The sequence below is a fragment of the Aethalodelphis obliquidens genome, unplaced genomic scaffold (assembly GCF_003676395.1).
Source record: "Aethalodelphis obliquidens isolate GAN/ISIS:26980383/991018 unplaced genomic scaffold, ASM367639v1 scaffold84, whole genome shotgun sequence".
NCBI lineage: Eukaryota > Metazoa > Chordata > Mammalia > Artiodactyla > Delphinidae > Aethalodelphis > Aethalodelphis obliquidens.
The window spans coordinates 4491986-4518978 of record NW_020838028.1 but is presented as its reverse complement, the minus strand read 5'-3'; the positions used below and the strand labels follow the sequence as shown (position 1 = coordinate 4518978).

The 26993-nt window shown below is 38.7% G+C and overlaps 1 long non-coding RNA gene across 2 annotated transcripts in view; it reads left to right on the top strand.

Moving 5' to 3' along the window:
* The window catches only part of LOC113613058 (uncharacterized), a 44690-nt gene extending 19811 nt beyond the window's left edge, over nt 1-24879 (top strand). The window contains exons 3-4 of one of the 2 annotated variants that reach the window (XR_003430070.1): nt 23162-23236; nt 24829-24879. This is a non-coding gene — a long non-coding RNA (uncharacterized LOC113613058). Of the gene's footprint in view, nt 1-4731; nt 5962-23161; nt 23237-24828 lie in introns of those variants that run through there. The other variant, XR_003430069.1, reaches the window with a different exon arrangement.
* Nucleotides 24880-26993: the final 2114 nt, after the last annotated feature.

Sequence of the window (26993 nt, the reverse complement as noted above, 5' to 3'; positions counted from 1 at the left end):
TACTACTTGCACATGGAAGAGAGTTTTAATTTCCTTAAGTGGAAACTATAGCTTTTAAGTCACATTGGGCCCAAACTACACTGAGAAGTGAGATCCTTGGAACTAACACACCTTTCTGCCTCCTCCTCTCTCAGTTACTCAGCAAGAGAACACTTTAGGAACCGCGTCCCTCTCATCTGGCCGGATGTCTCCTGAGGAGCTCACAACACAGACCATGCACTGTTCTAATGTGTATAAGAGGAAGGCTGCAGACTCTTGACAGAGGTCTAGACTTCAGCCTCATCAGGTCTGACACCATCAGAGGCCTTAGCCTGGAGCAGTGTTGAACCTCAAAGCCAATTGATACTAACATGCTTCTAATCTCTGTCATTTTCAATCACTCTCACAATGGCAAACCATGATCTCCCTCCTCCACCAGTATTTACACTCTGTCTTTTGAAGTACTGCTGTCATGCTACTGCTCTGTACTTTCTCCCCAATAAATCACTCTACCTCTGGTGGTTGCCCACCCATCCTAGCCCTTTTACTATGCCTTTTGGAGCACTCCCCCCAACAACCAACCAACCAGCCAACCAACCAAACAAACCCTTTTCTAACGACACGGAGTTTCCTTTTAAAAGTGCTTTCCTCTTTGAATTGGCTGCTAGAAAGCTTAGAGCAACTTCTGTGAATGAAGCCCACTTCCATCTCCAATGTATGATCTTATTTTTATTTCTCCTTTGCTTTTTCTCTAAGACTTTTAAAAAATTTTTTCTTTTTATTTTTTTGGCTATGTCGGGTCTTCGTTGAGGCGCGTGGGCTTCTCTCTAGTTGCGACATGCGAGCTTCTCTCTGGATGTGGCGTGCGGGTTTTCTCTCTCTAGTTGTGCCGTGGTGGCACAAGGGCTCAAGGGCTCAGTAGTTGTGGCGCGCGGGTTTAGCTGCCCTGCGGCATGTAGGATCTTAGTTCCCCAACCAGGGATCGAACCTGCATCCCCTGCACTGGAAGGTGGATTCTTTACCACTGGACCACCAGGGAAGTCCCTATCTCTAAGACTTCTTAAAATCTTTGCTATGTTTTTAACATCTTTGTAAAACCTCCTTAAGTACCTTTCAGAACAACATGAGATCGTAATACATGAATACTCTGGTGTTCACTTACTACATATCCAGAATTCTATTACCTCTTATTCTTTACTAACAGAATACCAATTTTACTTGGAATATCAATGTGCCCCAGGTCAAACAATTTTGATTTTTCAAGCTCCTTTAAAGCTAGGAGTGGTCATTTGACATGATTTTAGCTAATGAGATGTAGACACAAGTCTACTTCAGAGTTTCCAGAAAAACTATTATTTTGCTATTAAAAGGGAAAGACTCAACCTGGCACACACTTTTGCCCTTTTTCTCTTCTTCCTTCTGTAAATAGGACATGATGTCTGGCATTACAGGAGCCATCTTGGTACGATGAGGTCAAAAGCCAGGTGCTAAGAATGGTGTCTCAAGAAGCAAGCATGATCCTTCTCTGATGATCTCGTAAAGTCATCTTACCGACCCTGCAATGCTTTTTCTGAGACTTTTTATTTCATAAGATCCAGGAATTCCTTATTTGCTTAATGTAGGTCGAAATTCTCTTACGTACTAGCAAATCCAGACCTAGCTCTTACATACCCTCTCTATTTCTGTCTCCCCCAACCCATGCTTTCACTGGCTGCCTTCTTATCACACCATTTTCACTAGAGGCCCATGGAGAAGAGGTTGCTCCTTCTCTCATACCCCACAAAGCAAAGGCCTGAGAGGAGGAGTCATCTTTCTCTGCCTTTCTCTTTGTCAATTTTAACCATCATTCTTCCACTCTAATGCAAAAACACTTCCTTCTTCCAGGGACACACCACTGATTCCACCCTTTAACATTCCTTATTGCTATCATTGTCCTACCTCCCAGAGAATCCCCCTCAATCTCACTCTCCAGCCCGAATTCCATAATCATTGCAGACAGTTTCAATGCAAGCATACCTCATTTTATTGCACTTTGCTTTGTCTGCGCTTTACAGATACTGTGTTTTTTACAAATTGAAAGTTTGTGGCAACCCTACGTGGAGCAAGTCTATTGGCGCCATTCTTCCAACAGCATTTGCTCACTTTTTGTCTCTGTGCCACATTTTGGTGATTCTCACAATATTTCAAACTTTTCCGTTATTATTTGTTATGGTGATCTGTGATCAGTGAACTTCGGTGTTACTATTTTAATTGTTTTGAAGTGCCACCAGCCCATATAAAGATGGCACTGACTAGCCATCCCTCCATTTCTCTCCCTCCCCTTGGGCCTCCCTGTACCCTGAGAAATAACACTATTGAAATTAGACCAATTAATAACCCTACAATGGCCTGTAAGTGTTCAAGTGAAAGGAAGTTGCATATCTCTCACTTTAAATCAAAAGGTAGAAATGATTAACCTTAGTGAGGTAGGCATGTGGAAAGCCAAGACAGGCTGAAGCCTAGGCCTCTTGCACCAAACAGACAAGTTACTGCTACTTCAGTGAACACAGGAATGTTAAGAAAGCAAAATAGCCTTATTGCTGTTATGGAGAAAGTTTTGGTGGTCTGGGTAGAAGATCAAACCAGTCACAACATTCCCCTTAAGCCGAAGCCTAATGCAGAGCAAGGACCCAACTTTCTTCAATTCTATGAAGTCTGAGAGAGGTAAGGAAGCTGTGGAAGAAAAGTTTGAAGCTAGCAGACGTTGGTTCATGAGGTTGAAGGCAAGAAACTCTCCATAATACAAAAGCACAGGTGAAGCAGTAAGTGCTGATATAGAAGCTGCAGCAAGTTATCCAGAAGATCTAGCTAAGATAAATAATGAAGGTGGCTACACTAAACAACAGACTTTCAATATAGATAAACCAGCCTTTCACCGGAAGAAGATGCCTCTAGGACTTTCATGGCTAGGGAGGAGAAGTCAATGCCTGGCTTGAAAGCTTCAAAGGACAGGCTGACTCTCTTATTAGGGGCTAATGCAGCTGGTGACCTTAAGTTGAAGCCAGTGCTCATTTACCCTTCTGAAAATCCTAGGGCCCTTAAGCATTCTAAATCTACTCTGCCTCTGTTCTATAAATGGAACAAAAAAGCTTGGATGACAGCACATCTGTTTACAACACTTCTGCTGAGTATTTTAAGCCCATCATTGAGACCTACTGCTCAGAAAAAAAGGTTCCTTTCAAAACATGACTGTTTGTTGACAATAGGGGACTTCCCTGGTGGTCCAGTGGTTAAAAATCCATCTTGCAATGCAGAGGACGCCGGTTTGACCCCTGGTAGGGGAACTAAGATCCCACATGCTGCAGGGCAACTAAGCCTGCGTGCCACAACTAGAGAGAAGCCCAAGCACCACAATGAAGAACCCATGTGCCACAACTAAGACCCGACACTGCCAAAAAATAAATAATTAAATAGACTTAAATGAATAAAAAATTAAAAAATGACTGTTTGTTGACAATACACCTGGTCACCCAAGAGCTCTGATGGAAATGTACAATGAGAGTAATGTTGTATTCAGGCCTGCTAACACAATATCCATTCTGCAACCCATGCATCAAGGAATAATTTAGACTTTCAAGACTTATTATTTAAGAAATACAATTCATAAGGCTATAACTGCCATAGATAGTGATTTCTCTGATGGATCTAAGCAAAGTTAATTGAAAACTTTCTGGAAAGGATTCACCATTCTAGATGCCATTCAGAGCATTCATGATTCATGGGAAGAAGTCCACATATTAACATTAACAGGAATTTGGAAGAAGTTGATTCCAACCCTCACAGATGACTTTGAGGGGTTTAAGACTTCAGTGGAGGAAGTAACTGCAGATGTGGTGGAAATGGCAAGAGAACAAGAGTTAGAAGTGAGGCCTGAAGATGGGAATGAACTGCTGCAATCTTATGGTAAAACTAATGGATGAGGAGTTGCTTCCTATGGATGAGCAAAGAAAGTGGTTTCTTGAGAGGAAATCTATTCCTGGTGAAGATGCTGTGAAACTTGTTGAAATAACAACAAAGGACTTAGAATATTACATAAATTTGATTGATAAAGCAGCGGTAGGGTTTGAGAGGATTGACTCCAATTTTGAAAGATGTCCTATTGTGGGTAAAAGGCTATCCAAACAGCACTGCCTGCTGCAGAGAAATTGTTTGTGAAAGGAAGAGTCAGTTGATGCAGCAAACTTCATTATTGTTTTATTTTAAGAAATTGCCACCCAGACTTCAGCAAACACAACCCTGATCAGGCAGCAGCCATCAGCATTGAGTCAAGACCCTTCACCAGCAAAAAAAAATTTATGACTCACTGAAGGCTCAGACGATGGTTAGCATTTTTTAGCAATAAAGTTTGTTTTTGTCTTGCGGTACGTGGGCCTCTCACTGTTGTGGCCTCTCCCGTTGCGGAGCACAGGCTCCGGACGCGCAGGCTCAGGGGCCATGGCTCACGGGCCCAGCCGCTCCGCGGCATATGGGATCCTCCCGGACCGGGTCACGAACCCGTGTCCCCTGCATCAGCAGGCGGACTTGCAACCACTGCGCCACCAGGGAAGCCCAATAAAGTATTTTTTAATTAAGATATGTACATTGCTTTTTTTTAGACATAATGCTCTTGCACACATAATAGACTACAGTATAGGGTAAACATAACTTTTATATGCATTAGAAAGCCAAAAAGTTAGTGTGACTCACTTTATTGTAACATTTGCTTTCTTGCAGTGGTCTGGAACTAAACCTGCAGTGTCTCCGAGGTGTGCCTGTACTTACATCCAACACCCTGATCTTGACGTTCCTTGACGTCCTTCAACCAGCCCCTTCCCAAAGCCACAGTCAGGACCATGTTGCCTCCTTGAGCTCGTCTGTGTGTTGATTTGTATAGAGATAACGCTTAGAATTTTAATGTATACCTAAGTTTTTAAAAGGGTAGTCCATTTTTAATTAGCAAATTAATCCATTTTTGATGTTCACAGTTATAAGTTTGGAGAAATTTTACCATTATATTTATTATGTACATGTTCTCGTTTCATTTTATCCCTGTTTTGCTTTCTGTTAATCAGATTTTATTGATTTCATTTTTATTTTAACTGTTTAGGAGTTACACACTCTATTTCTATTTTGGTAGTAACCAATAAGGTTTTGTTTTACAGTTTTATTGAGGTATATAATTTATATGCCATACAATAAACCCATTGTAAGTGGATGATTTTTCAATAATCTTTTACAAATTTATACAATTGTGTAGCCACCACTACAATTCAGTTTTGGAACTCTTTCATCATCCTCTAAAATGTCATTATGTCCTTTTGCAGTCAATCCCCTCTCTCGCTCAGCTTCAGGCACACATTGATTTTCTATCTCCATAGTTTTGCCTTTTCTAGAAATTTCATGTAACTGCAATCATACAATATGTAATCTTTGTGTCTGGCTTCTTTGACTTAGCATAATAATTTGAGGTTCATCCCCATTGTTGCATGTGTCAGCTGCTAATTCCTGTTTATTGTTGAGTAGTATTCTTTGTACGGGTATACCATTTTTTTGTTTATTCATTTATCAGTGAGTTGATGAATGTTTGGACTGTTTCCAATTTTTGGCTTTTATCAGGAATGTTGCTATGAATGTTCACGTACAGGTCTTTGTATAGACATATGTTTTCAGTTCTCTTGGGTAAATATCTAGGAGTAGAATGGCTAGACTATGTGAGATCTGTGTGTTTCCACTATTTGCCATTTGGCATAAACCAAGAAGGGGGAGGACCTAAGCTCTCTGGCTACTTGTACTCCAACCAGTATTTCTGACAGTTTCATTGGGCTCTCTCTTGCTCCCCCTGTACAGTCCTCCTGAACCTTTAGCATCCCTAAAACCTCTCCCATATTTTTTTAAGTTAATTAGTTAATTTTAGTTTTGGCTGCGTTGCGTCTTCATTGCTGCACGCAGGCTTCCTCTAGTTGCGGCGAGTGGGAGCTACTCTTCGCTGTGGTGCATGGGCTTCTCATTGGAGTGACTTCTCTTGTTGCAGAGCACGGGCTCTAGCTGCGTGGGCTTCAGTAGTTGTGGCACGTGGGCTCAGTAGTTGTGGCTCATGGGCTCTAGAGCGCAGGCTCAGTAGTTGTGGTGCACGGGCTTAGCTGCTCTGCGGCATGTGGGATCTTCCCAGACCAGGGCTCGAACCCATGTCCCCTGCATGGCAGGCGGATTTTTTTTTTTTTTTTTTTTTTTTGCGGTACGCGGGCCTCTCACTGTTGTGGCCTCTCCCGTTGCGGAGCACAGGCTCCGGACGCGCACGCTCAGCGGCCGTGGCTCACGGGCCCAGCCACTCCGCGACATGTGGGATCTTCCCGGACCGGGGCACGAACCCGTGTCCCCTGCATCGGTAGGCGGACTCTCAACCACTGTACCACCAGGGAAGCCCCCAGGCGGATTCTTAACCACTGCACCACCAGGGAAGTCCCACTCCCATATTTTTAACAGTCCTCTTTTTTCTTTGTTTTGGGCTTTGGTTGTTTCCTCAAACTGAGTCCAGCTACTTTTTGCCTTGAGGGATGCTTCATAATTTTTGGCCCACCAAGAGCATCTTTACTTGCTTTCAACACTGTCGTGAATTTATTTATAGTGTGACTGGTTGTGAAATTGGAAGTTCTGACCCAGACCATAAGACAGTAGATAATCAGATCCCAAAGTGAAGTGATAGACTCATATACAGATTTTCAAAGCAGGAGATTGAAAAGCAGTTAGAAAACAGACCCACGATGAAGGTATAAACAGGTTAAGAAAATAGAGGAGGGAGAAAATGTGTGGAGAGATTTTGTGGGGAGAGCTACTGCCATAATGTTAATTCTACTCCTGTCCTACAACCCTCCACTCCCTCATCCCCTCAAGCCTAGCCAGAGTAGACTTCAAGGGACCACTGGAGAGCTTGATATGTGTTCCCTGGAGTTTGAGAAGCACGTTGGTCTGGCATCTGCCATTGGGCTGGGGAGTCAGGGCAGAGCCACAGAGAGATGTTTCTGCTTTGAGAAGTAACTGCATTCCTTTCTGACACAAACCAAAGTGCACAACCATCAGGGATGAAGTGTAGAACTCTTGGGAGGGATATCAGCCAAGGGTCATTTTAAAAGCATTCCAGGGACTTCCCTGGTGGCACAGTGGTTGAGAATCCACCTGCCAGTGCAGGGGACATGGGTACGATCCCTGGTCCAGGAAGACAACTAAGCCCGCAAGCCACAACTACTGGGCCCACGTGCCGCAACTACTGAAGCCCGCACGCCTAGAGCCCATGCTCTGCAACAAGAGAAGCCACGACAATGTGAGGCCCGCATGTGGCAACGAAGACCCAACGCAGCCAAAAATAAATAAATAAATATTTTTTAAAAAGTGTTCCAGTGCTTCTGCCATAGGAAAAGGAGACACCCTCTCAAGAGGGGGTCTGTGCGAGTGGGCTGAGATTCTAGAGGAGAAGTAGCAGGGCCCACTGAGGAAAATGAATTCATCACAGCACATGCAATTGGATAAACACAGCAAAGGACCTACAGAACACCCATGAGAGAGTCCACTTTGAACACCTGCAAGACCTGGAGAGAAGGAGGTCACTTATAACAGTATCTGTCAAATGAGAACTTTCTGTGTCCCCTTTCTTTTCCTCTCTCTTTGTGGCCCAACCCTCAAGGGACCATAAGTTATGAGTAGCACGCTGAGGGAGGAAACACAAAGAAGGAAAAGAAAGTCATGACATCTCCTCTTTCACGTGTCAGGAGGCCTGCCTGAAGCTGGCCCTAACTGTAAGAGAAGAGAGGATTTCATTCCAAATCAGTTTTAGAATTATTATTCCTGCAAAGAATTGACCATACTAATTTCCATATTCAGACTGTTTGGTGACTTAAAGTGAACATAAGAGTCTACTTCCAAAGACAGACCAAGAGAGTCTTGGGGGCCTGCTGGAGATTTCAATGGGGCAACAGAACTACTTCCCTCACTTAATAAGTTTTAAAGGGATAACATAGTTCACCAATCATAACCTTACGTTGAGCTTGTTAAATGATATGGTTACAATTTTTATATCTGTTCTGTTGTTTAGAGGGACTTAGAATGGAGGGGAAAGATGAAGTATTTTCACAGTCCAAGTTTTTCACCTCTGAAATCTTGTATTCTTTTATTTTGGTTTCCAAATATAATTGTCTATTTTCCCAGTATTCTTATTGTTTCTTCATATTCACTTCTAGACACTAGTCAATTAAATCTTGTGTTTCCCAGCTTGGGCTCAGCTTCTTTTCCTTTGCAGCCAAGATGTTCTAGTGCATTATTTCAACTTGCCATCCCATTTCTACCACCTCATCTTTTTTTTTTTTTTTTTTTGGCCACACTGTACGACATGTGGGATCTTAGTTCCCCAACCAGGAATCGAACCCATGCCCCCTGCAGTGGAAGCTCAGAGTCCTAACCACTGGACCACCAGGGAATTCCCATCTACTACCACATCTTTGCAGTGATTCTGCTATCTGCCTTTTCTGGTGCTATACACAGGCTGCTGAGAAATACTGCAGAAACCATTTAAACCCACACCCAGCAAATTCTTACTCTCCCATCTCAGCTGAGCTCCTAGTACTTCTTTGCAAAATACTTATACATTTTTCTGGGCCAGTTTCCTTTTCCATCCATTTTAGTAGTTTTTGTAATTCTTTGCCACTCATTTCAAGCTCTGTGCTCTGAATGAATTCGTATTTTATAGAAAATACTGAAGCAATGTTTGTGAACAAGTTCTCACTTTCTCAACTTCATCTACAAATTTATTTATAGTACCATCTCTTTCTCTAGTCCCTCTAGTGTCAAGTGGAGATTACCTTCCTACTGACTGGGTCTATTTTGTTTACTTGTGTTCTGGGTCAGTGCACATGAATAATCAGGGGATCTTGTTAAAATGCTGATTCAGCAGGTCTGGAGTGGGACCAGAGATTATGCAGTTCTGACAACCTTCCAGGCGATGCTGATATTGCTGGTCCACAGACCACACTTGGAGTAACAAGGCTGTTGTTTGATACCCTCTCATCTCTTTTTGCTCTACCGATTAATTATCTTTCCTCCCTGATTTAATTTCAAACTGTCTGTACTGGCTCTTCAGCATATAAAATGCTTGAATTTCTCTGATCTTAAAAAAAAAGTCTCTTTCCAAAATCTTTTCTTCTTAGGGCATCACTGTCTCACACCTTATCTTCTGTATTTGTTATCCATTGCTGTCTAACCTATCGCCTTAATACTTAGCACTTAAAAATAACTGTTCCTGGGGCTCAAGAGCCCTGGTATGGCTTAGCTAGGTCCTCTGGCTCAGGGTTTCCCACAAGACTGTAATCAAGATATCTGCTGGGGTGACCGTCATCTCGAAGCTTGTCTAGAGGAGGATCCATTTCTAAGTTCATTCATCTGGTAATGACAGGGTTTAGTTCCTTGCAGGTTGTTGGACCAAGGGACTCATTTCCTTAATGGGTATTGGCTAGAAGCCTCCAGCGTTCTTTGCCATGTGGGCCTCTCTGCAGAACAGCCCACAGCATGGCAGATGGTTTTCATTGGAATGAGCAGAGTGTACAAGAAAGGGTGAGTAAGGCAGAATCTAGTCTTTTTGTAACCCAATCTGGGAAGTGACATTCTATCACTTTTGCTATATTCTAGTCACTAGAAACAAGCTGCTAAGTCCAGCTCACACTCAGGGGGAGGAGGTTTCACAAAGGTATGGATACCAGGTGGCCATTTTAGAGACTGTCAGCCGTACCCTCATAGCCAAGCCTCTTGAGAAAGTCTGCAATTGCTCTCCCCATTCTGTCCATTTTCATTCACTTTTCAAACCTTTAGAATTTGGTTCCCCCTTTCACTGCTTACTAAAGATGCCCTAGTTGTCAAATCCAAAAATCGTTTCTCAACACTCACCTTACTTGACCTTTTACTTAGTTTTCATAGCACTATTCTCTCCTAATTCTCTTCCTATTCCTTGAACAAAATCCTTCTCAATATCTTTTCTAACTTGTCCTCGTCTATGCATATTTTAAACATAGATGTTTCAAGTTCCTGGACTTCATCTTCTTTTCACTCTATATACAGTATTCTCATGTTCACCTCCAGCTTCCCTCATCATGTATACATGAGTGTACTAGTTAGGGTTCTCCAGAGAAACAGAACCAGTAGGAGCTGTATATGTGAGATTTATTATGGGAATTGGCTCACGTGATCCTAGAGGCTGAGATACACCACAGTGTGTCATCTGTAAGCTAGTAAACCAGGAAAGCCAATGGTATAATTCAGACTAAAAGTCCAAAGGTCTGAGAACCAGGAGAGACAATGTTGTAACTCCCAGCCTGAGATCAAAGACCTGAGAACCTGGGGGCCCCTGGTGCAAGTGGCAGAGCCCAAAGGCCCCAGAAACAGGAGTTCTGATGTCTGAGGGCAGGAGGAGGTGGGTATCCCAGCTCCAGAAGAGAGAGAGAATCTGCTCTCCCTCTGCCTTTTTGTTCCATTTGGACCCTTGATGGACTGGATGATGCCTACCCACACCGAACTTTACTCAGTCTACTGATTCAAATGCTCATCTCTTCCAGAAACATGTTCACAGACACACCCAGAAATAATGTTTCACCGGTAATCCTAGCAGACATTAGCTTAGTCAGTTTGACACATAAAATTAACCATCAGTGATAATGCCAAGAATTTTCTTTAGAACTCCACAACAGTATTTCTGACTTCCGGCTGTCCCGTAAACATCTCAAACGTGAACTCATCCTTTCCCTAAAATACATTTTTCCTCTTGTTTCTCATATCCTGCTTAATGTCATCATGACCTACCCCGCTGCCCACATTGGAAATCAGGACTCATCTTAGAATCTTGGCATCCTGTCACCTTCCACATCCACATCTAAGTCTTGTTGCTTTTACCTCTTTAACATCTTCTGTATTTTAGCCATTCCTCTGCTTGTTCTCGTGCCTTTGACTCCTTCTATAATTTCTTCTCCACATTGTAAACCCCACGAGAACAGGGAGTGTAACTTGTTCACCTCTGTGGCCCTAGTACCAGCCCAGGTAGTATTGTTCTTGCTAAATATTCCTTGTCTGCTTGATTAAAACTAAAATTTAAATCTGACTGTGTTATTCTAACACTTAAAGGTCTTTAATGACTTCTAATTACTTATCTAAACTCCTTAGTATCATATAAAAGATATTCCCTTATTCAGATGTGTAATTTGTTTGTATATATAATAGATACCCTCAGATGCCTAAATTTTTTAAGGTCTTTAATCTGCTTTTGCATTTTTTTCTGTCACTTCCCTCATTATTCAGCTGTCACTTCCTTCATATTCATTATTCTACTTCTTATGCTATCATTGTGCTTTCTATTACCTGCCTTGTCTTCCTTTCTAATCTGTTGCTTCTATGCTGCCACAGGCAGGGAAAACAGAGACTGACTGAAAATCCAAAGGGTTGTTTTCTGGGTGAGCACTAGAGGACAAAACTTTTAATTTCTCATTTGGTTTATTACAGCCTTCCCCCTTACTTCCTGCTTCTTGGTTATAATACAGAGGTGAGAGGTTGTTGGCTGAATGTCTTTTAGACAAGTAAGGTATAGTAATATATAGCAATTTAAAAAAAACAAAAATTATATGTCAGCTTTGCATATATTTTCCATGGGGGGGGGGAACCATCCTATTAGCAAATCGATAATCCAGTACTTAAATCTGAACAAATTATAAGTGGCTCTCTCATTCATTCCATTTTCTTGCACTTTACCCCCAGTCATTTTCTACCATCCTGCTTTTCTATCATAGCAATCTTAAGCATAGAATGGTAGGTGTAGGGCAATGTGTATAACCGTAAAAGAGAATTCTAAAGAAATCTTAATGTTTTCCATTTCCTATTTCATAATTTTTAGTGGAGAGATCATGTGAAATCAGCCTATCCATTGGCAGATTGATACCTTATCCTGCCTGTCCCCATATAACTTAAGTGAGAATATTATTTAAATAAATATATCACTAATGCTTTTAAAAAGGGGCCCATCATAAGCTATTTGACCCTTGCCCAAAACAAAAGCAAAAAGTAAATACACTGGACAACCTATCTGCAGGTGAGCTGATTAGCACTGCCAAAATAGGGCAAATATTTAGTCATTAGGAAATACCTGAAATGACAACACTCTTAAGAGCTGTCCGTTAAACCAGGTATATGTGAAGATACAGACACATGAGAAAAGCAAATAAATAGATATGGGTAATCCTTTAGAAGTTCTCAATCAGAATTAGCTGTGAGAGCCTGGTGTGGAGGAATGCAACAGAAGAAGCTTCCATTTGAGCTGAGGTTTGTTTATCCTACTTATCTGAAGTCAGAGCCAGTAACCCCAATGGTCCCAAGAATGGTGATAAGTGTTTTTCCACATTTAGAAAGAGCCAATTGGCAGAACCTTTGCAAAAGGGCCAATACCTTCTCTTAGTAACATGATACAGATAGGGCTCTTCTGATTTAATCCTGGTGGGTCAGGTGCCTTGAGCTGTGTCTTATTAGCAGAGAGAGAGTCACACTCATTCTCATGCTTTCTGGCTCAGGCTGCTACAGCACATCTTTGATGGATTCCACAAAGACATTTTTGTGTGTGTGTGCTCTCTTTGATTTGATTCTTTTAGCCCAAGCAGATCTAAATCTTAACTATCTTTTAGATCTCTGCTCTTTCTATCTCTACTAGTTTTTATTGTTTCGTTTGGGCAACTTGGTTTGTGTCCTTTGCCAGTTACTGATTCTGCTTTTGCTTTATTTCACTAGATCTCATTGGGCACCGGCTTGTGCCCTTCTCTGTATCTGGTTTCAACCTCTGACTACTTTTGCTTTAGTTTTTCCTTAATGGTCTGTAGAGACTTTGATCCGTCGTGCAACATGAGATAGGAGAGCTACATTAGAACAGTGTAAACTGGTTTATCAGCCCCTATGACCTCCCATCTTCTAAAATGAGTTTATTTGTAGGCTTTTTAGTTGAAGCTTGTTTACAATCTTGGATTATGATCTATAAGTAAGCATCTTGTAATGAGGATGGATTGAAAGTAAGATTTCTTCTCTCAATTCCCATCCTTTTGTTTATAACATGAATTGAATGCTGGGTATCCATAGGAGAAAGTGTTTCGCTTGCCTTTAGAAATAACTTGGAGCTATTATTCCCCAAAACGAATGCAGATTATTAGCCCACTTAATTAATAGATAGAAATCTAGCAAAGAAAGATCTCATTGTTTTTCCTTCGAGGAATTAATGACACCATATGTGAATCTAAGTGATTTCTATAATTTTTAGATTGAGTCTCAGCTATGAGCTAAAACTGTTCATTTTAGCACTAAGGAGGCTTGCATCCCTACAAGTTGCCATTTCATATATTTTAACTCCTTACTGCCAACATTCAGAATAAAGTGTTTTTCAACTCTTAAGGGACGATTTTATTTCCAAGGTAGTAGGTCTCTTGTGAGGATAAAATCAAAAGAGAAAGAGCTGGTCCCATTTTAAAGGTGTAGTACTAATTCTTAGCTCTTATTGGTATCCCAGTCTTCGTACGGCATTTGATAAATGGCCATACACCGAGCCCCTGGATGTGGCCAATGCAGTGTTCCTTAAACCAAACCAGGCCAAACCAAACTCCTCCTTATAGACTGAATCAGAGGACAAAAGACTAGAGCAACGAGTACCACCTTTGCCTGTGAGCACCACCTATCTTCCAGGATCGTAATGCTCGTTGGCAGTAACGTATGTAATGTACATGGTGCAGAGATCCTCAAATTGTAGCTCTTTTTTTCATTTTCCTATTATGATTATTTAAGAAAATCCTCTATGCTAGATACAGAAACACACAAAACTGAATGAAAATGCAAAAATTACTTAGTGCTTAATGTAACTATTGCACCTCCCAGAGCTATACTTAGGGCTTAAAATCTAAAGCGTGGTTTTATTTTCAGTCTTCTCTGTAATTGGTGGCTACAGGTGGTCAAATACAGTTTTGGAGTATAGAGTTAAGAAACTTAAAATGAGTACAGAATCTGACAACTATGTTCCATCTAGATTTAAGTCACATTTAGAGTTTGGCTGGGATGTTAGCCAAAAGAGATTTGCTATAGTTTCATGAGATAAAATTATGGCATGAATCATCATCTCTCTAGCTTATTCAAGTAAAGATATTTTTTCAGAGGTTATTTTAAAGACGCAGTTCATAATTTGATGTATATGGGTTTCTACAATTTGATTCTTTAATTTCAAATGGTATGGTGAAGGCATACATTATCTAAAGCTATATGTTCAGATTTATCAGATGAGAACTAAATGAAGGTATGCAAGAACATTTTTTAAAAAGGAGTTAGAGGTTCTATTTAAAAAGAATCTTGACATTTTCCAGGCTAAACTATTATTATAGAACATAAAACTTTTATAAAAATACAGATATCTTTCTGAGCAAGGATTTTAAAGACCAATTATCATACATTTTGACAGTATAAGAAAAATGCAGAATGTTGGAAAAGCTCATACTGAGATCATCACCTAATACTGCAGCCATAAAACATTCAAGTCCAACCTTAGAATTCCTGACATTTGCTATGGAGGTGAAAATGTGGGTTTCAAAAGACTAGTCCAGTAAGATGTATTTTCTCATTTATGCTGGAATTTTTTTGATTGCTTAAGTTTTCACAGGTCAATTTCATCTTTATCCTTTAACTTTATCATAACCTTTAGGTATTAGCATCTGACATTCTACTGAAGTTAATTGCAGTGTCCTTAACAGTCATTTTTAAAAAAGGTATTAGAAAATTATATAACTTATATAATTTAAGTAATTTATATAATTTAAGCAAGATGTGTTATTTACATTGACTCTGCATAAACTTAAGCGTCACCTAGTATTACAGCCATAAAACATGTAGATTACTTAACTTCTCAGTGACTTGGTTTCTTCATCTGTAAAATGGGCATTACCCTTTCCATTCTTAGGAGGATTAAATTAGGAAATACATTTCAAGTGCTCAGAATAGTTCTTGGCACATTGTAAGCATTCAACATAGGATATATATTATCAGTAGCAGTAGCCACATATGGGAAATGATGGCTTAATATGTAGTAATATGAAAATAAATAAAGGGCATATTGTTTTAGAATTTACCTGCCTAAAATTTGGAGAAAATATTTTATATTTCCTAATCAATAAAAAGTAAAATTTCTTAAAAATAACCTAGGCACAATTAATATTTAGTGAGCATTCAGTAATACATTATATAATTACTACCCCTTAAGCAAAGGAAACAAAATAAACTTAAAATGTTATACATAATACATAAAGTAGTACTTATTATCACCATACCTTTTATTGTTTAAAAAAGTTTTCCCTGAATTAAATGTTCCCTAGAAAATCTTCCATTGTAGATTATTAGTATGTTAAAGTCCCTATAACACAGATTGTTTAGTACTTAGATTTGTGTGCTGTGTCAAATCATTTCCACTGAAAGTTATACCTTGTCCTAAAACAAAATCTCATTAATTTATTATTTTATTTAAGCGATGGGTCAAATAATGTTTCCCTGAAAAACAAATATTATAATGTTAGGCGAAAAAAGATATTAATTTTCCTCACCAACACCAGGATTTCTGTATATTTGTGTCTAGTAAGGCAAGTAATTTCCATCATACTATGGCAGTATAATTGGTTTAATTGTTTTCCAAAATTTGTACAAGTTCTGAATCATTGATCTTTAAACTTAAGAGAATAACTTCGTAAAATTTGGCCTTAAAAAAATAAAACCATTCTTTTCAATATTCTGCACATTTTATGTACATTGTTTTCTCTCCTGAATTCCAATTGTATTATTTAACTCCATTTTCCATCACCTCTTTATAGTCTAAAATGGATACTTTCATGTCCAGAGAAAGAAGAATAAGAGTGGCAGTAAAAGGAATAGAAAAATGGAGTTTCGAAAACTCTGAAAATTAATTAGAAAAAGGTGGGAGAAGGATGGCATGAAAAAGAAAAGTGAAAGAGAAGCACTGAGGCTAATCTAGTGCTGATCCTAGTCTGCTCCCGTGTCCAACTGTAAACTTAGGAATTCTATTCTGGGGCTACAGTTATTGGACGATTTAAACAGGTTGGATATCCAAGACAACTTGTTTGCATGGATATTAGCAGACAAGTTGATGCTTGTTGTCTGCTGGGAGCTCAGCTAGAACTTCTGACGAGTGGCAACACATTCTCCACGTGGCTTGTTTAACATGATGGCTGGGCTCCCAAAGGGAGCATCTTGAGTACTAAGTGTCCCAAGAACAAGCATTTCAGGTCAAAGTTGCAGAACTTCTTATGATTTAACCTTGGAAGTCCCAGAACATCACTTCCAATGCATTCTATTAGCCAAGCAAATCACTAAAGTCACCTCAGATTCAGAGAGAGGAGCTGGACTTAATGTCTCAATAGGAAGTGTAACAAAGAATTTGTGGCTATCCTTAAACAACTGCAAATTTGAAAAAAATTCTAGAAATATAAATCATTATGGACAAAATTAAGACTGCAACATGTTGATTTCACAGAATTTTTGACAAAGTTTAAGAAGTAATTACTGATCTGGATGATAGAACTGGAAGAGAATATTCAGAATAAAAATCCCAAAGGTAATAATCATATATATATATATATTTGGCCGTGCTGTATGGCATGTGGGATTGTAGTTCCCTGACCAGGAATTGAACCCATGCCTCCTGCAGTGGAAGCATGGAGTCTTAACCACTGCACTGCCAGGGAAGTCCCAATAAAATATATTTTTTAAAAGACAGTGGAAGCCAGAAGATAATGGAACACACTTTTCAATGAACTTGAAAGAAAACAACTACTAACCTAAAATTCTGTACCGAGTGAAAATATTCCTCAGGAATGTCTCACACAAATAAAAACTAAGATAATCCATCTTCAGCACACTTGTATTAAAGGAAATACTAATGGGAGTTCTCTAGGTTACAAAATGAGAATGGTCCTAGGTAGAAGTTTCCAGATGCAAGAAGGAATGAAGAACACAAAAATGGTAAAGCTATGGGTAAATCTGAGTAAACAGGGACTGTATCAAATAATAATACTAGGATTTGGGGGGGGGGTTCAAAGTATATAGAAATTGAAACATGATAACACTAGCATATAAACCAATAGAAGAGGTTAAGTAGAATAAAAGTGCACCACAAGAAAAGTAAAGTACTAATTATCATTAGAATTTGACAAGTCATGGATATATTTTTGAGTCCAGATATAAACCCTCATATTTATTATGTCGATTTTCAATAAAGGTGCCAAGACAGTTCAGTGAGGGAAGGGAAGATTGTTTTTCAACAAATAGTGCTGGAATAATTAGATATCTACATGCAAAATGATGAATTTAGACCCTTGCCTCATACCATACACAAAAATAAACTCAAAATGGATCATAGACATAAATGTAAGACCTAGAATTATGAAAATCCTAACAGAAAACATAGGAGTAAATCTTCATGGTCTTGGGTTAGGCAAAGATTTCTTAGAAAGGACATGAAAATCACAAACAATGGAAGGAAAAAACTGATAAATTGGACTTTATTAAAATTAAAAACTTGTCCTTCAGAAAACATAATATGAAAGTGAAAAGACAATCCATTGGAAACTATTTGTAAATCATATATCTGATAAGGGACTTGTATCCATGATATATAAAGAGCTCTTACAGCTCAATGATAAGACAAATAATGGGGAAAGATTTCAATAGACATTTCAGCTAAATGAATATATGAATGGCCAATAAGTACATGAAAAGATGCTCAATATCATTAGTTATTAGGAAAATGAAACTTAAAATTATAATGAGATGACACTTCACACCCACAAAAATGACTCTAATAAAAAAAAGACAATAACAGTTCTTGGTGAGGATGTATAGAAACTGGAACCCTCATATGTTGTTAGCAGGAATGTAAAATGGTACAGTCACTTTGGAAAATATTTTGGTAGTTTCTTAAAATGTTAAACATAAATTTACCACATAACCCAAACAATTCTTCTCTTAGGTATTTACCCTCTCAAAATGAAAATATATGGCCATGTAAAGACTTGTACACACATGGTCATAGAAACATTATCCATAATAGCCAAAAAAGTGGAAATAATTCAAATGTCCATTAACTGGTGGATGGATGAACACAATGTAGTGCAGACATAAAGCAGACTACTGTTAGGCAATGAAAAGAAATGAAGTAATGATACATATTACAACATGAATGAACCTCCAGAATGTTATGCTAAGTGAAAGAAGCCAGACACAAAGACTACATTTTGTATGCTCCTATTTATATGAAATTTCTAGAAAAGGCAAAACTATAGAAATAAAAAGATCAGTGGTTGCCTAGAATTAGAAACTGCAAATTGGCCACAAGTTTTCTTTTGGGGGCAACAGAAATGTCCTAAAATTAAACTGTGGTGATGATTTCACAACTCTGTAAAATTACTAAAAAACAATTTAATTGTACACTTAAAATGAGTGAATTTTATGGTATGTAATTTACCTCAATAAAGCTGTTAAAAACTGTTATGTAAAATGACATACTTTGTAATCAGAATTACCTCTAAAACAGTAGCAAAATAAAGGTGAAATAGAATAATAGAAATACTTAACCAAAAAGAAAAGAAAAGAAAAGCTAGAAAGGGGACAAAGAGGAACATAAAACAGGTGAACAAATACCAAGCACACTGTGAGATGGTAGATTTAAACTCAGGTATATAAGTAATAACATTAAAGTATAAATGGACTGTGTGCTGTTTTTCAATTCATTGCCTCAGCTCCAAATTCATCCTTTTTTCTGTTCTGTGGAAATTGTTCTGGGCCTTTTAAATATTTTTCCTTTGCCAGAGGGCACTGAGGCTTTGTCAGTAGAGGGCGCTGGAGAGACATTACAGAGAGAAAGGGTTTTTACATCCTGGTGCCACTATGCTCACTCTTCAGGCTCTGGCAACATGCGCAGCTTTCCAGCATCCAGCTCCTGCAGTGCACATGGCTTCCCCAGCCTCAAGCACTTGTCCTTTTTCCAGCACAAAGTTCCTGCACGCATGGTGACCAGCTGCACGCAGTGGCCAGCACCTTTCCATTTCTTGGGTGGCATTTTGAGATGCTTCCCCATGAACAGCTTTCCCCAGCGTCCTGGAGTGACGATTTCCGGTAAGTTCCAGAGAGTAGACTTCCAGAAAGTTCCACCCACATGGCACCACAGAGAGTTCTCTGCCATCCAGTGAGCCTAGCTATGATCAGTCCTGAGATGGTGGGGGCGGGAGGTGCACTTTTCCTTGGACACTCTGTCTCAGCCCTAGAGTAGTGGCTTTTCCTTATATCTGCTATATTTATTAGAATTCTCTGCTTTTTACTAGCTAACCCTTCATTATCCAACCACCTGTTATAGTTCCTTATTATTATTATTATTATTATTATTTTGCGGTACGTGGGCCTCTCACCACTGTGGCCTCTCCCGCTGCGGAGCACAGGCCCTGGATGCGCAGGCCCAGCGGCCATGGCTCACGGGCCCAGCCGCTCCGTGGCATGTGGGATCCTCCCAGACCGGGGCTCGAACCCGTGTGCCCTGCATCGGCAGGCGGACTCTCAACCACTGTGCCACCAGGGAAGCCCCATTATTCTTTATATTACATTTTCCCTTCAAATTACCGTACAGTTTCTCTCTTCTGAGTGGACCTAGACTGATACACGGACTAAGTTCTCTAATTAAAAGACAGAAAATTTCAGGTTCAACTAAAAAAATACCCAAATATATTTTGCTAAAATGTAAGAATACATTAAGGTTGAAAGTAAATATTGAACAAATATTTATTCTTATGCAGTTGCATAACATTGAAATAGAAATTTAATGGAAAAAAGATTGAAAGTTAAAAAAAAGGAAAAAAATATATACTGTAAAATAACTGGCCAAAGGGAAGCTGACATAGATATTAGGGCAAAAGTAATTACCAGAGATAAAGAAGAGTACTTCATAATGATAAAAGTTTTAATTCAGAGGGAAGTATAGAAAAATTCTAAATTCCTATGGTAACAGAATATAGTAACAGCTCCCCCAATCAAAAGCAAATATGGACAAAACTACAAGAATAAATAGATAAATTGAAAATTATAATGGGAAGTTTTAACATTCCTCTCAGAACAAATGGAAAAGAAAATCAGGTCCTAGCTTTGAACAATATAATTAACAATTTTATTGCATGCAGCAACTGCAGAATCCATGTTTTTTCAAAAAGAAAAAGAACGTTAATAAAAATTGACCATTTGTTGTACAATATAAACACATTTCAAAGGACTGAAATTATATACGGTATGTTTTCTGATCAAAATGAAGTTTAAACTTGAATTTTATTATAGAAGTAGAAAATATTCATACGTTGTAGAAATTTATAAGTACATTACCAAATAACTCATGTTTCAAAGGAGAACTCGCAATGGAAATTCGATAGTATTTTGAACTGAGTGATAATAAAAATACAGCTTATTAAAACTTGTGTGAGGCTTCCCTGGTGGTGCAGTGGTTGGGAGTCTGCCTGCCAATGCAGGGGACGCGGGTTCGCGCCCTGGTCTGGGAAGATCCCACATGCTGCAGAGCAACTGGGCCCATGAGCCACAATTACTGAGCCTGCGCGTCTGGAGCCTGTGCTCCGCAACAATAGAGGCCGCGATAGTGAAAGGCCTGCGCACCGCGATGAAGAGTGGCCCCCCCTTGCCACAACTAGAGAAAGCCCTTGCACGGAAACGAAGACCCAACACAGCCATAAATAAATAATAATATCACCCCTGATTTAAAAAAAAAAAAAGTGTGTGATGCAGCTAAATAGTACTTAGAGGTTAATTTCTAGGCTAAATATGTGTATGTTAGGAAATGAAAAAGGTTGAATATCAATGATCTAAACATTCAGGAAGTTAGAAAAAGTACAACAAAATAAACTTCAAAAGGTCAAAATAAGAAATAATGACAATAAGAATAGAAATTAATTAAAAAAACAAACAGTGGAAAGCTAAATCAACAAAGCTAAAATTAAATTGATAAACCTCTGGTAATGCGTAAATCAAGAAGGATAGAAGGCACAAACAGCTATTTGTTCTAAGCTATTTTAAAAGTTAATAGAAGCTATTGTAAGCAACTTTATACTAATACTTCCGAAATTTCAGGGAAAAATGGTCAAATTTATAGAAAAATACAGCTTATCTAATATGATACAAGAAAACTAGAAAATCAAAATATTCTTATAGCCATTAAGCAAATTGACTCTATGATTAATTGCCACAAAGAAACCCGCAAGCCCAGATAGCTCCCCTGCATATTTTCATGGAACATTTAAGAAAGAAATGCCAGTGTAAAACATCTCAGCTAGAGGATATGAGGCAAACATGATCTTGATATCAAAACTCAACAGGGATATAAAGAGAAATGAAACTTAGAAGAATATCATGAGAAGGAAAGCCCCTCAGAGTATAGATGAAGAAATTCTAAACAAAATATTCTCACACCAAATCCAGCAAGATATAAATAACACAACGTATCATATTAGTCTTCTCAGACTGCCATAACAAAATACCAGAGAATACATGGCTTAAACAACAGGAATTTATTTCCTCACGGTTTTGGAGGGTGGTAAGTCTAAGATCAAGGTTCTGGCTGGTTGGGTTTCTGGTGACAGTGGTCTTCCTGGCTTGGAGATGGCCACTTTGTCCTCATGGATCTTTCCTCTGAGTGCCCATGAAGAGAGAGCAGGAGATCTCTGAAGTCTTTCCTTATAAAGACACGCGTTCTATGGGATCAGGGCCCCACTTTATAACCTCACTTAACCTTAATTACTTCCTCAAAGGTCCCATTCCCAAATAGAGCTACACTGGGGGTTAGGGCTTTAACATATGAATTTTGAGGGGACATAAATACTCAGTCCATAAACATACATCATGACCAAGTGGGATTTATTCAAAGAATGTGATGTGATTCACACATTATCAGAATAAAATAAAAATGATAAGACCCTTTCAATAGATGTTGAAAAATAGCATTTGATACAGTTCAATATCCATTAGCTGATAACATTTAACATTTCTTAGAAACCTAGGAATAGAAGGGAATTTTCTTAATCTACCAATAAGTGACAGTATGCATCATATTTAATGGTGAAATTGTGACAGCTTTTCTTTTGATGTCAGGAGTAAGACAAGGATGTCCGCTGTAACCACTTCAATTCAGTGTTGCAGTGGAGGCCCTAGCTAGGGCAGTAAGGCAAGAAAAAGAAGTAAAAGATATAAGGATTAGAAAGTGTGCTGGTTATTAAGCTACTGTCTCTGAGCTTGAATCCCCCTTTGTGATGCTGGTTCTGTGACTCTGGAAACAACATTTCTTTGTTAGCTGTATCAGCTCTGCCTATAGGAGGCCCTAAAGGGGCCCAGGAGTGGAATTGCTGGGTCATATGTTTGTTCTGTGTGTGTGTGTGTTTCTGAATCATTTTATAGTCACCTGGTAAAAAAATTTATAGAAAATCACAATTTAGAAGAAACCTTTGAATTCTTATTTTCAGTATTATTAGAGATGAAGAGAATTAGATATAAAAAAATTTTTAAAGGATCCTCATCATTTTTTTAATTGAAGTATAGTTTATTTACAATATCATGTTAGTTTCAGATGTACAGCACAGCAATTCAGATATATATATATGTATGCATATATATATATATATACACATACATACATATATATATGTTCTTTTTCAAATTATTTTTCCTTATAGCTTATTACAAAATACTGAGTAGAGTTCCCTGTGCTAAACAGTTCTGCTGGTTATCTATTTTTATATAGTAGTGTGTATATGTTACTCCCAACTTCCTAATTTATCCCTCCCGCTGCCGCTGCCTTCCCCTTTCGTAACCATGTTTATTTTCTATGTCTGCTCATCACTTCTTTTAAAATTATATAAAGACAGATCAACTGCAACCTCCTGAAACATATTTTGCTCTAAAGAGTAATCTACACTTGTTGAGATTGATCTGTTCAATCCGTTACATCACTGAGAGGGCAGTGGGCAGTTAGTCCAGGCTTCCACTACTGTGTGACCTCATTTCTCTGCTTTGTTTCCAGATAAGTTTCCTGCCTGGTTATGAACTGGTTCCTTGAAGTTGGCTTGAATCCCAAACCTCAGCTTCTGCCTATGAAGTAAATATTTTGCTTCTGATTTTATCTTTTCTCCATGTGTGAACTTTGAATGCAGACTTTTTCCTATAATTGTGACCTGAATACAGAATTGTCATCATTCTATTCCAAATATACCCTGACCACACTTCTGCCTATGTACCTTGAATTATTTGGCACTATGAACAGCATTTAGCGTAGCATTTTCCCCTTTCTTCCTTGGGGAATGAGAGAGCGGTTGGGTTATGAACCAAATTTATTTAACTAATTGATTCTATTTGAGGTGGTATCATACAGTGTTAAGTGTGAGTAAAATAACTAAAGAGGTGGTGATCAGATGGTGGCAGGAAGCTATTTAGTTCCTAGGAAAGTACACTTACTATGTAGAAAAAGGGAAAAGATAGTTTTATTCATATTATGTCAAATGAATGAGTCAAAATGATACATAATGGATTTTCTGGGTTATATACAGTCACACTGATATAATAATGGTTTCCCCACTCCCACCCTGAAACTTTGCAGGATTTAACAATGGAAAGGCTTTTAAGTTTTACTATTAGAAAATTCTATGGTCATTGTTAACAGTCTTATGTTAATTTAGAACCTTTTTGAGTTTCCAGAAATCAAGGCAGTGTTAATAGGTAACAGCTATCCTCTGACAGCTTCTTGCAAACACTGCCATCCATTTATAATTGCTTTATCAAAATTATTAATTACATAATTTCCTATCTGTTCTTTCCAGTTTAAATAAAAGTGAAAATTTCCATAGCATCAATTTTGGTAAGTGAATCCAGAGCCAAACAATAACAGACTCCATGAAATCTGAATAATACTTTTTATTCAGACAACTTGTTTAAGGAGTTCATTCTTGAGTGTTCTGCTTTTTCCCTTAAACATTTAAAAATTAATATTGGCCTGTTTTGGTAAGAAAGAAGCCAAAGGGTTAGTGATTAACCTTAGAAATTTTGTTCATCCTTCTCTGAGTCAAATTCAGTAATAAAAAATACTAGTGTAGGCAATTTATTTCTTCACGTGTCTAGTAATTTTTTATCATATACTGACATGGTGGATGATAAGATGACGAGACTCTGAATTCTAATATCTTCCTCTGCAGAGTGTTGATTTTTGTTCTGGCAGGCAATTATATTATTGGAGAATCATCCTGATCTTCTAGTCTTGGTTGTAGGTTTTTTTAGTATGAATCTGTTTAGGTTTTGTCCTAGAGCCTATTCCTCTCTAGGAACTTGATCTTTATTCATAAGGCCTGGCCCTTCTTGAGTTCAAGGTGTTTACTAAGTTCCTGTGACTTTTATGGTGTGAGGTAAGTGTCTAAATTAATGATTTTGTATGTGGATATCCAATTTTCCCAGCAATATATGTGGAAAAGGCTATCCTTTCCCCATTAGATTGCCATGGGATCTTTGTCAAAGATCAACTGAACATGCGGGTAAGGGTTTATTTCCAGACTCAAAATTGTGTTTCATTTTTTCCATATGCTTATCCTTATGCCACATTCTCTTAATTGTTGTAGCTTTATATTATGTATTGAAATCAGGTAGTATAAGCCCTCTAATTTTGATCTTCTTTTCTTTTTTTTTTTTTTCTGCATTACGCAGGCCTCTCACCATTGTGGCCTCTCCCGTTGTGGAGCACAGGCTCCGGACGCGCAGGCTCAGCGGCCATGGCTCACGGGCCTAACCGCTCCGCGGCATGTGGGATCTTCCCGGACCGGGGCACGAACCCGTGTCCCCTGCATCGGTAGGCGGACTCTCAACCACTGCGCCACCAGGGAAGCCCTGAAGGCATATATTTTGGATATTAACCCCTTATTGGATATATCATTTGCAAATATCTTCTTTCATTGAGTAGGTTGCCTTTTGCTTTGTTGATTGTTTTATCTGCTGTGCAAAAGCTTTTTAGTTTGATGTAGTCCCATTTGTTTATTTTTCCTTTTGTTTCCCTTGCCTGAGGAGACATATCCAAAGAAATATTGTTAAGACTGATGTCAAAGAGCATACTGCCTGTGTTTTCTTCTAGGAGTTTTATGGTTTCAGATCTACATTTAAGTCTTTAATCCATTTTAATTTTTTTTTTTTTTTTGGCTGTGTTGGGTCTTCGTTGCTGTGCGCGGGCTTCCTCTAGTTGTGGCATGCGGGGGGCTACTCTTTGTTGCAGTGCACAGGCTTCTCATTGCGGTGGCTTCTCTTGATGCGGAGCATGGGCTCTAGGCGCACGGGCTTCAGTAGTTGTGGCGCATGGGCTTAGTTGCTCTGTGGCATGTGGGATCTTCTAGGACCAGGGATCCAACCTGTGTCCCCTGCATTGGCAGGCGGATTCTTAACCACTACACCACCAGGGAAATCCTTGAATTTATTTTTATATGTGGTGTAAGAAAGTGGTCCAGTTTTCCCAACACCAGTTATTGAAGAGTCTGTCTTTTCCCCATTGTATATTCCTGGCTCCTTTGTTCTAAATTAATTGACCACATAAGCATGGGTTTATTTCTGGGCTCTCTATTCTGTTCCATTTATCTATGTATATGTTTTTATGCCAATACCATACATTTTTGACTACTGTAGTTTTGTGGTATCGTTTAAAGTCAGGGAGTATGATACCTCAGTTTTGTTCTTTTTTCTTAAAATTGCTCTGGCTATTTGGGTCTTTTGGGTTCCATACAAATCTTAGGGCCATTTGTTCCACTTCTGTGAAAAATGCCTTTGATATTTTGATGGGGTTTGCATTGAATCTGTAGATGCTTTGGGAAGAGTGGACATTTAAACAGTACTAATTCTTCCAGTCCATGAGCATGTTATACCTTTCCATTTATTTGTGTTGTCTTCAATTTCTTTCTTCAGTGTTGTATAGTTTTCAAAGTACAGATCTTTCACCTCCTTGGTTATTTTATTCCTATGTATTTTATTCTTTTTGATGCAGTTGTAAATGGATTGCTTTCTTAATTTCTCTTTCTCATAGTTCATTATTAGTGTATAGAAATGCAACAGATTTCTGTATATTGATTTTGTATCCTGCACCTTTACTGAATTCATTTATTCTAATAATTTTTTGGTCAAGTGCTTAGGGATGTCTATATATACTATCATGTCATCAGCCTATAGTGAGTTTTACTTCTTCCTTTCCAATTTGGGTTTCTTTTATTTCTTTCTCTTGTCTGCCGTGGCTAGGAATTCCAATATGATGTTGAATAAAAGTGGTGATAATGGGCATCCCTGTTTTGTTCCTGATCTTAGAGGTAAAGTTTTCAGCTTTTTACCATTGAGTTATGTTAGTTGTGTGTTTGTCACATGTAGCCTTTATTATGTTGAGGTATATACTCTTTATACCAACTTTGTTGAGAGTTTTTATCATAACTGGATACCAAATTTTGTCAGGTGCTTTTTCTGCATCTATTGAGATGATCATATGATTTTTTTTTTTTTTTTTTTGCGGTACGCAAGCATGTGGGATCTTCCTGGACCGGGGCACGAACCCGTGTCCCTGCATCGGCAGGTGGACTCTCAATCACTGCGCCACCAGGGAAGCCCGATCATATGATTTTTATCCTTTGTTTTGTTTATATGGTGTTTTGATTTGTGGCTGTTGAATCATCCTTCCATCCTGGAATAAATCTCACCAAATTATACCATCTCCTTATAAAAGGTTATGTGTTTCACACAGAGCCATGCATTTGGTGTTGGAGAGGGTGTGGAGAAAAGGGAACCCTCCTACACTGTTGGTGGGAATGTAAATTGGTGCAGCCACTATGGAGAACAGTATGGAGGTT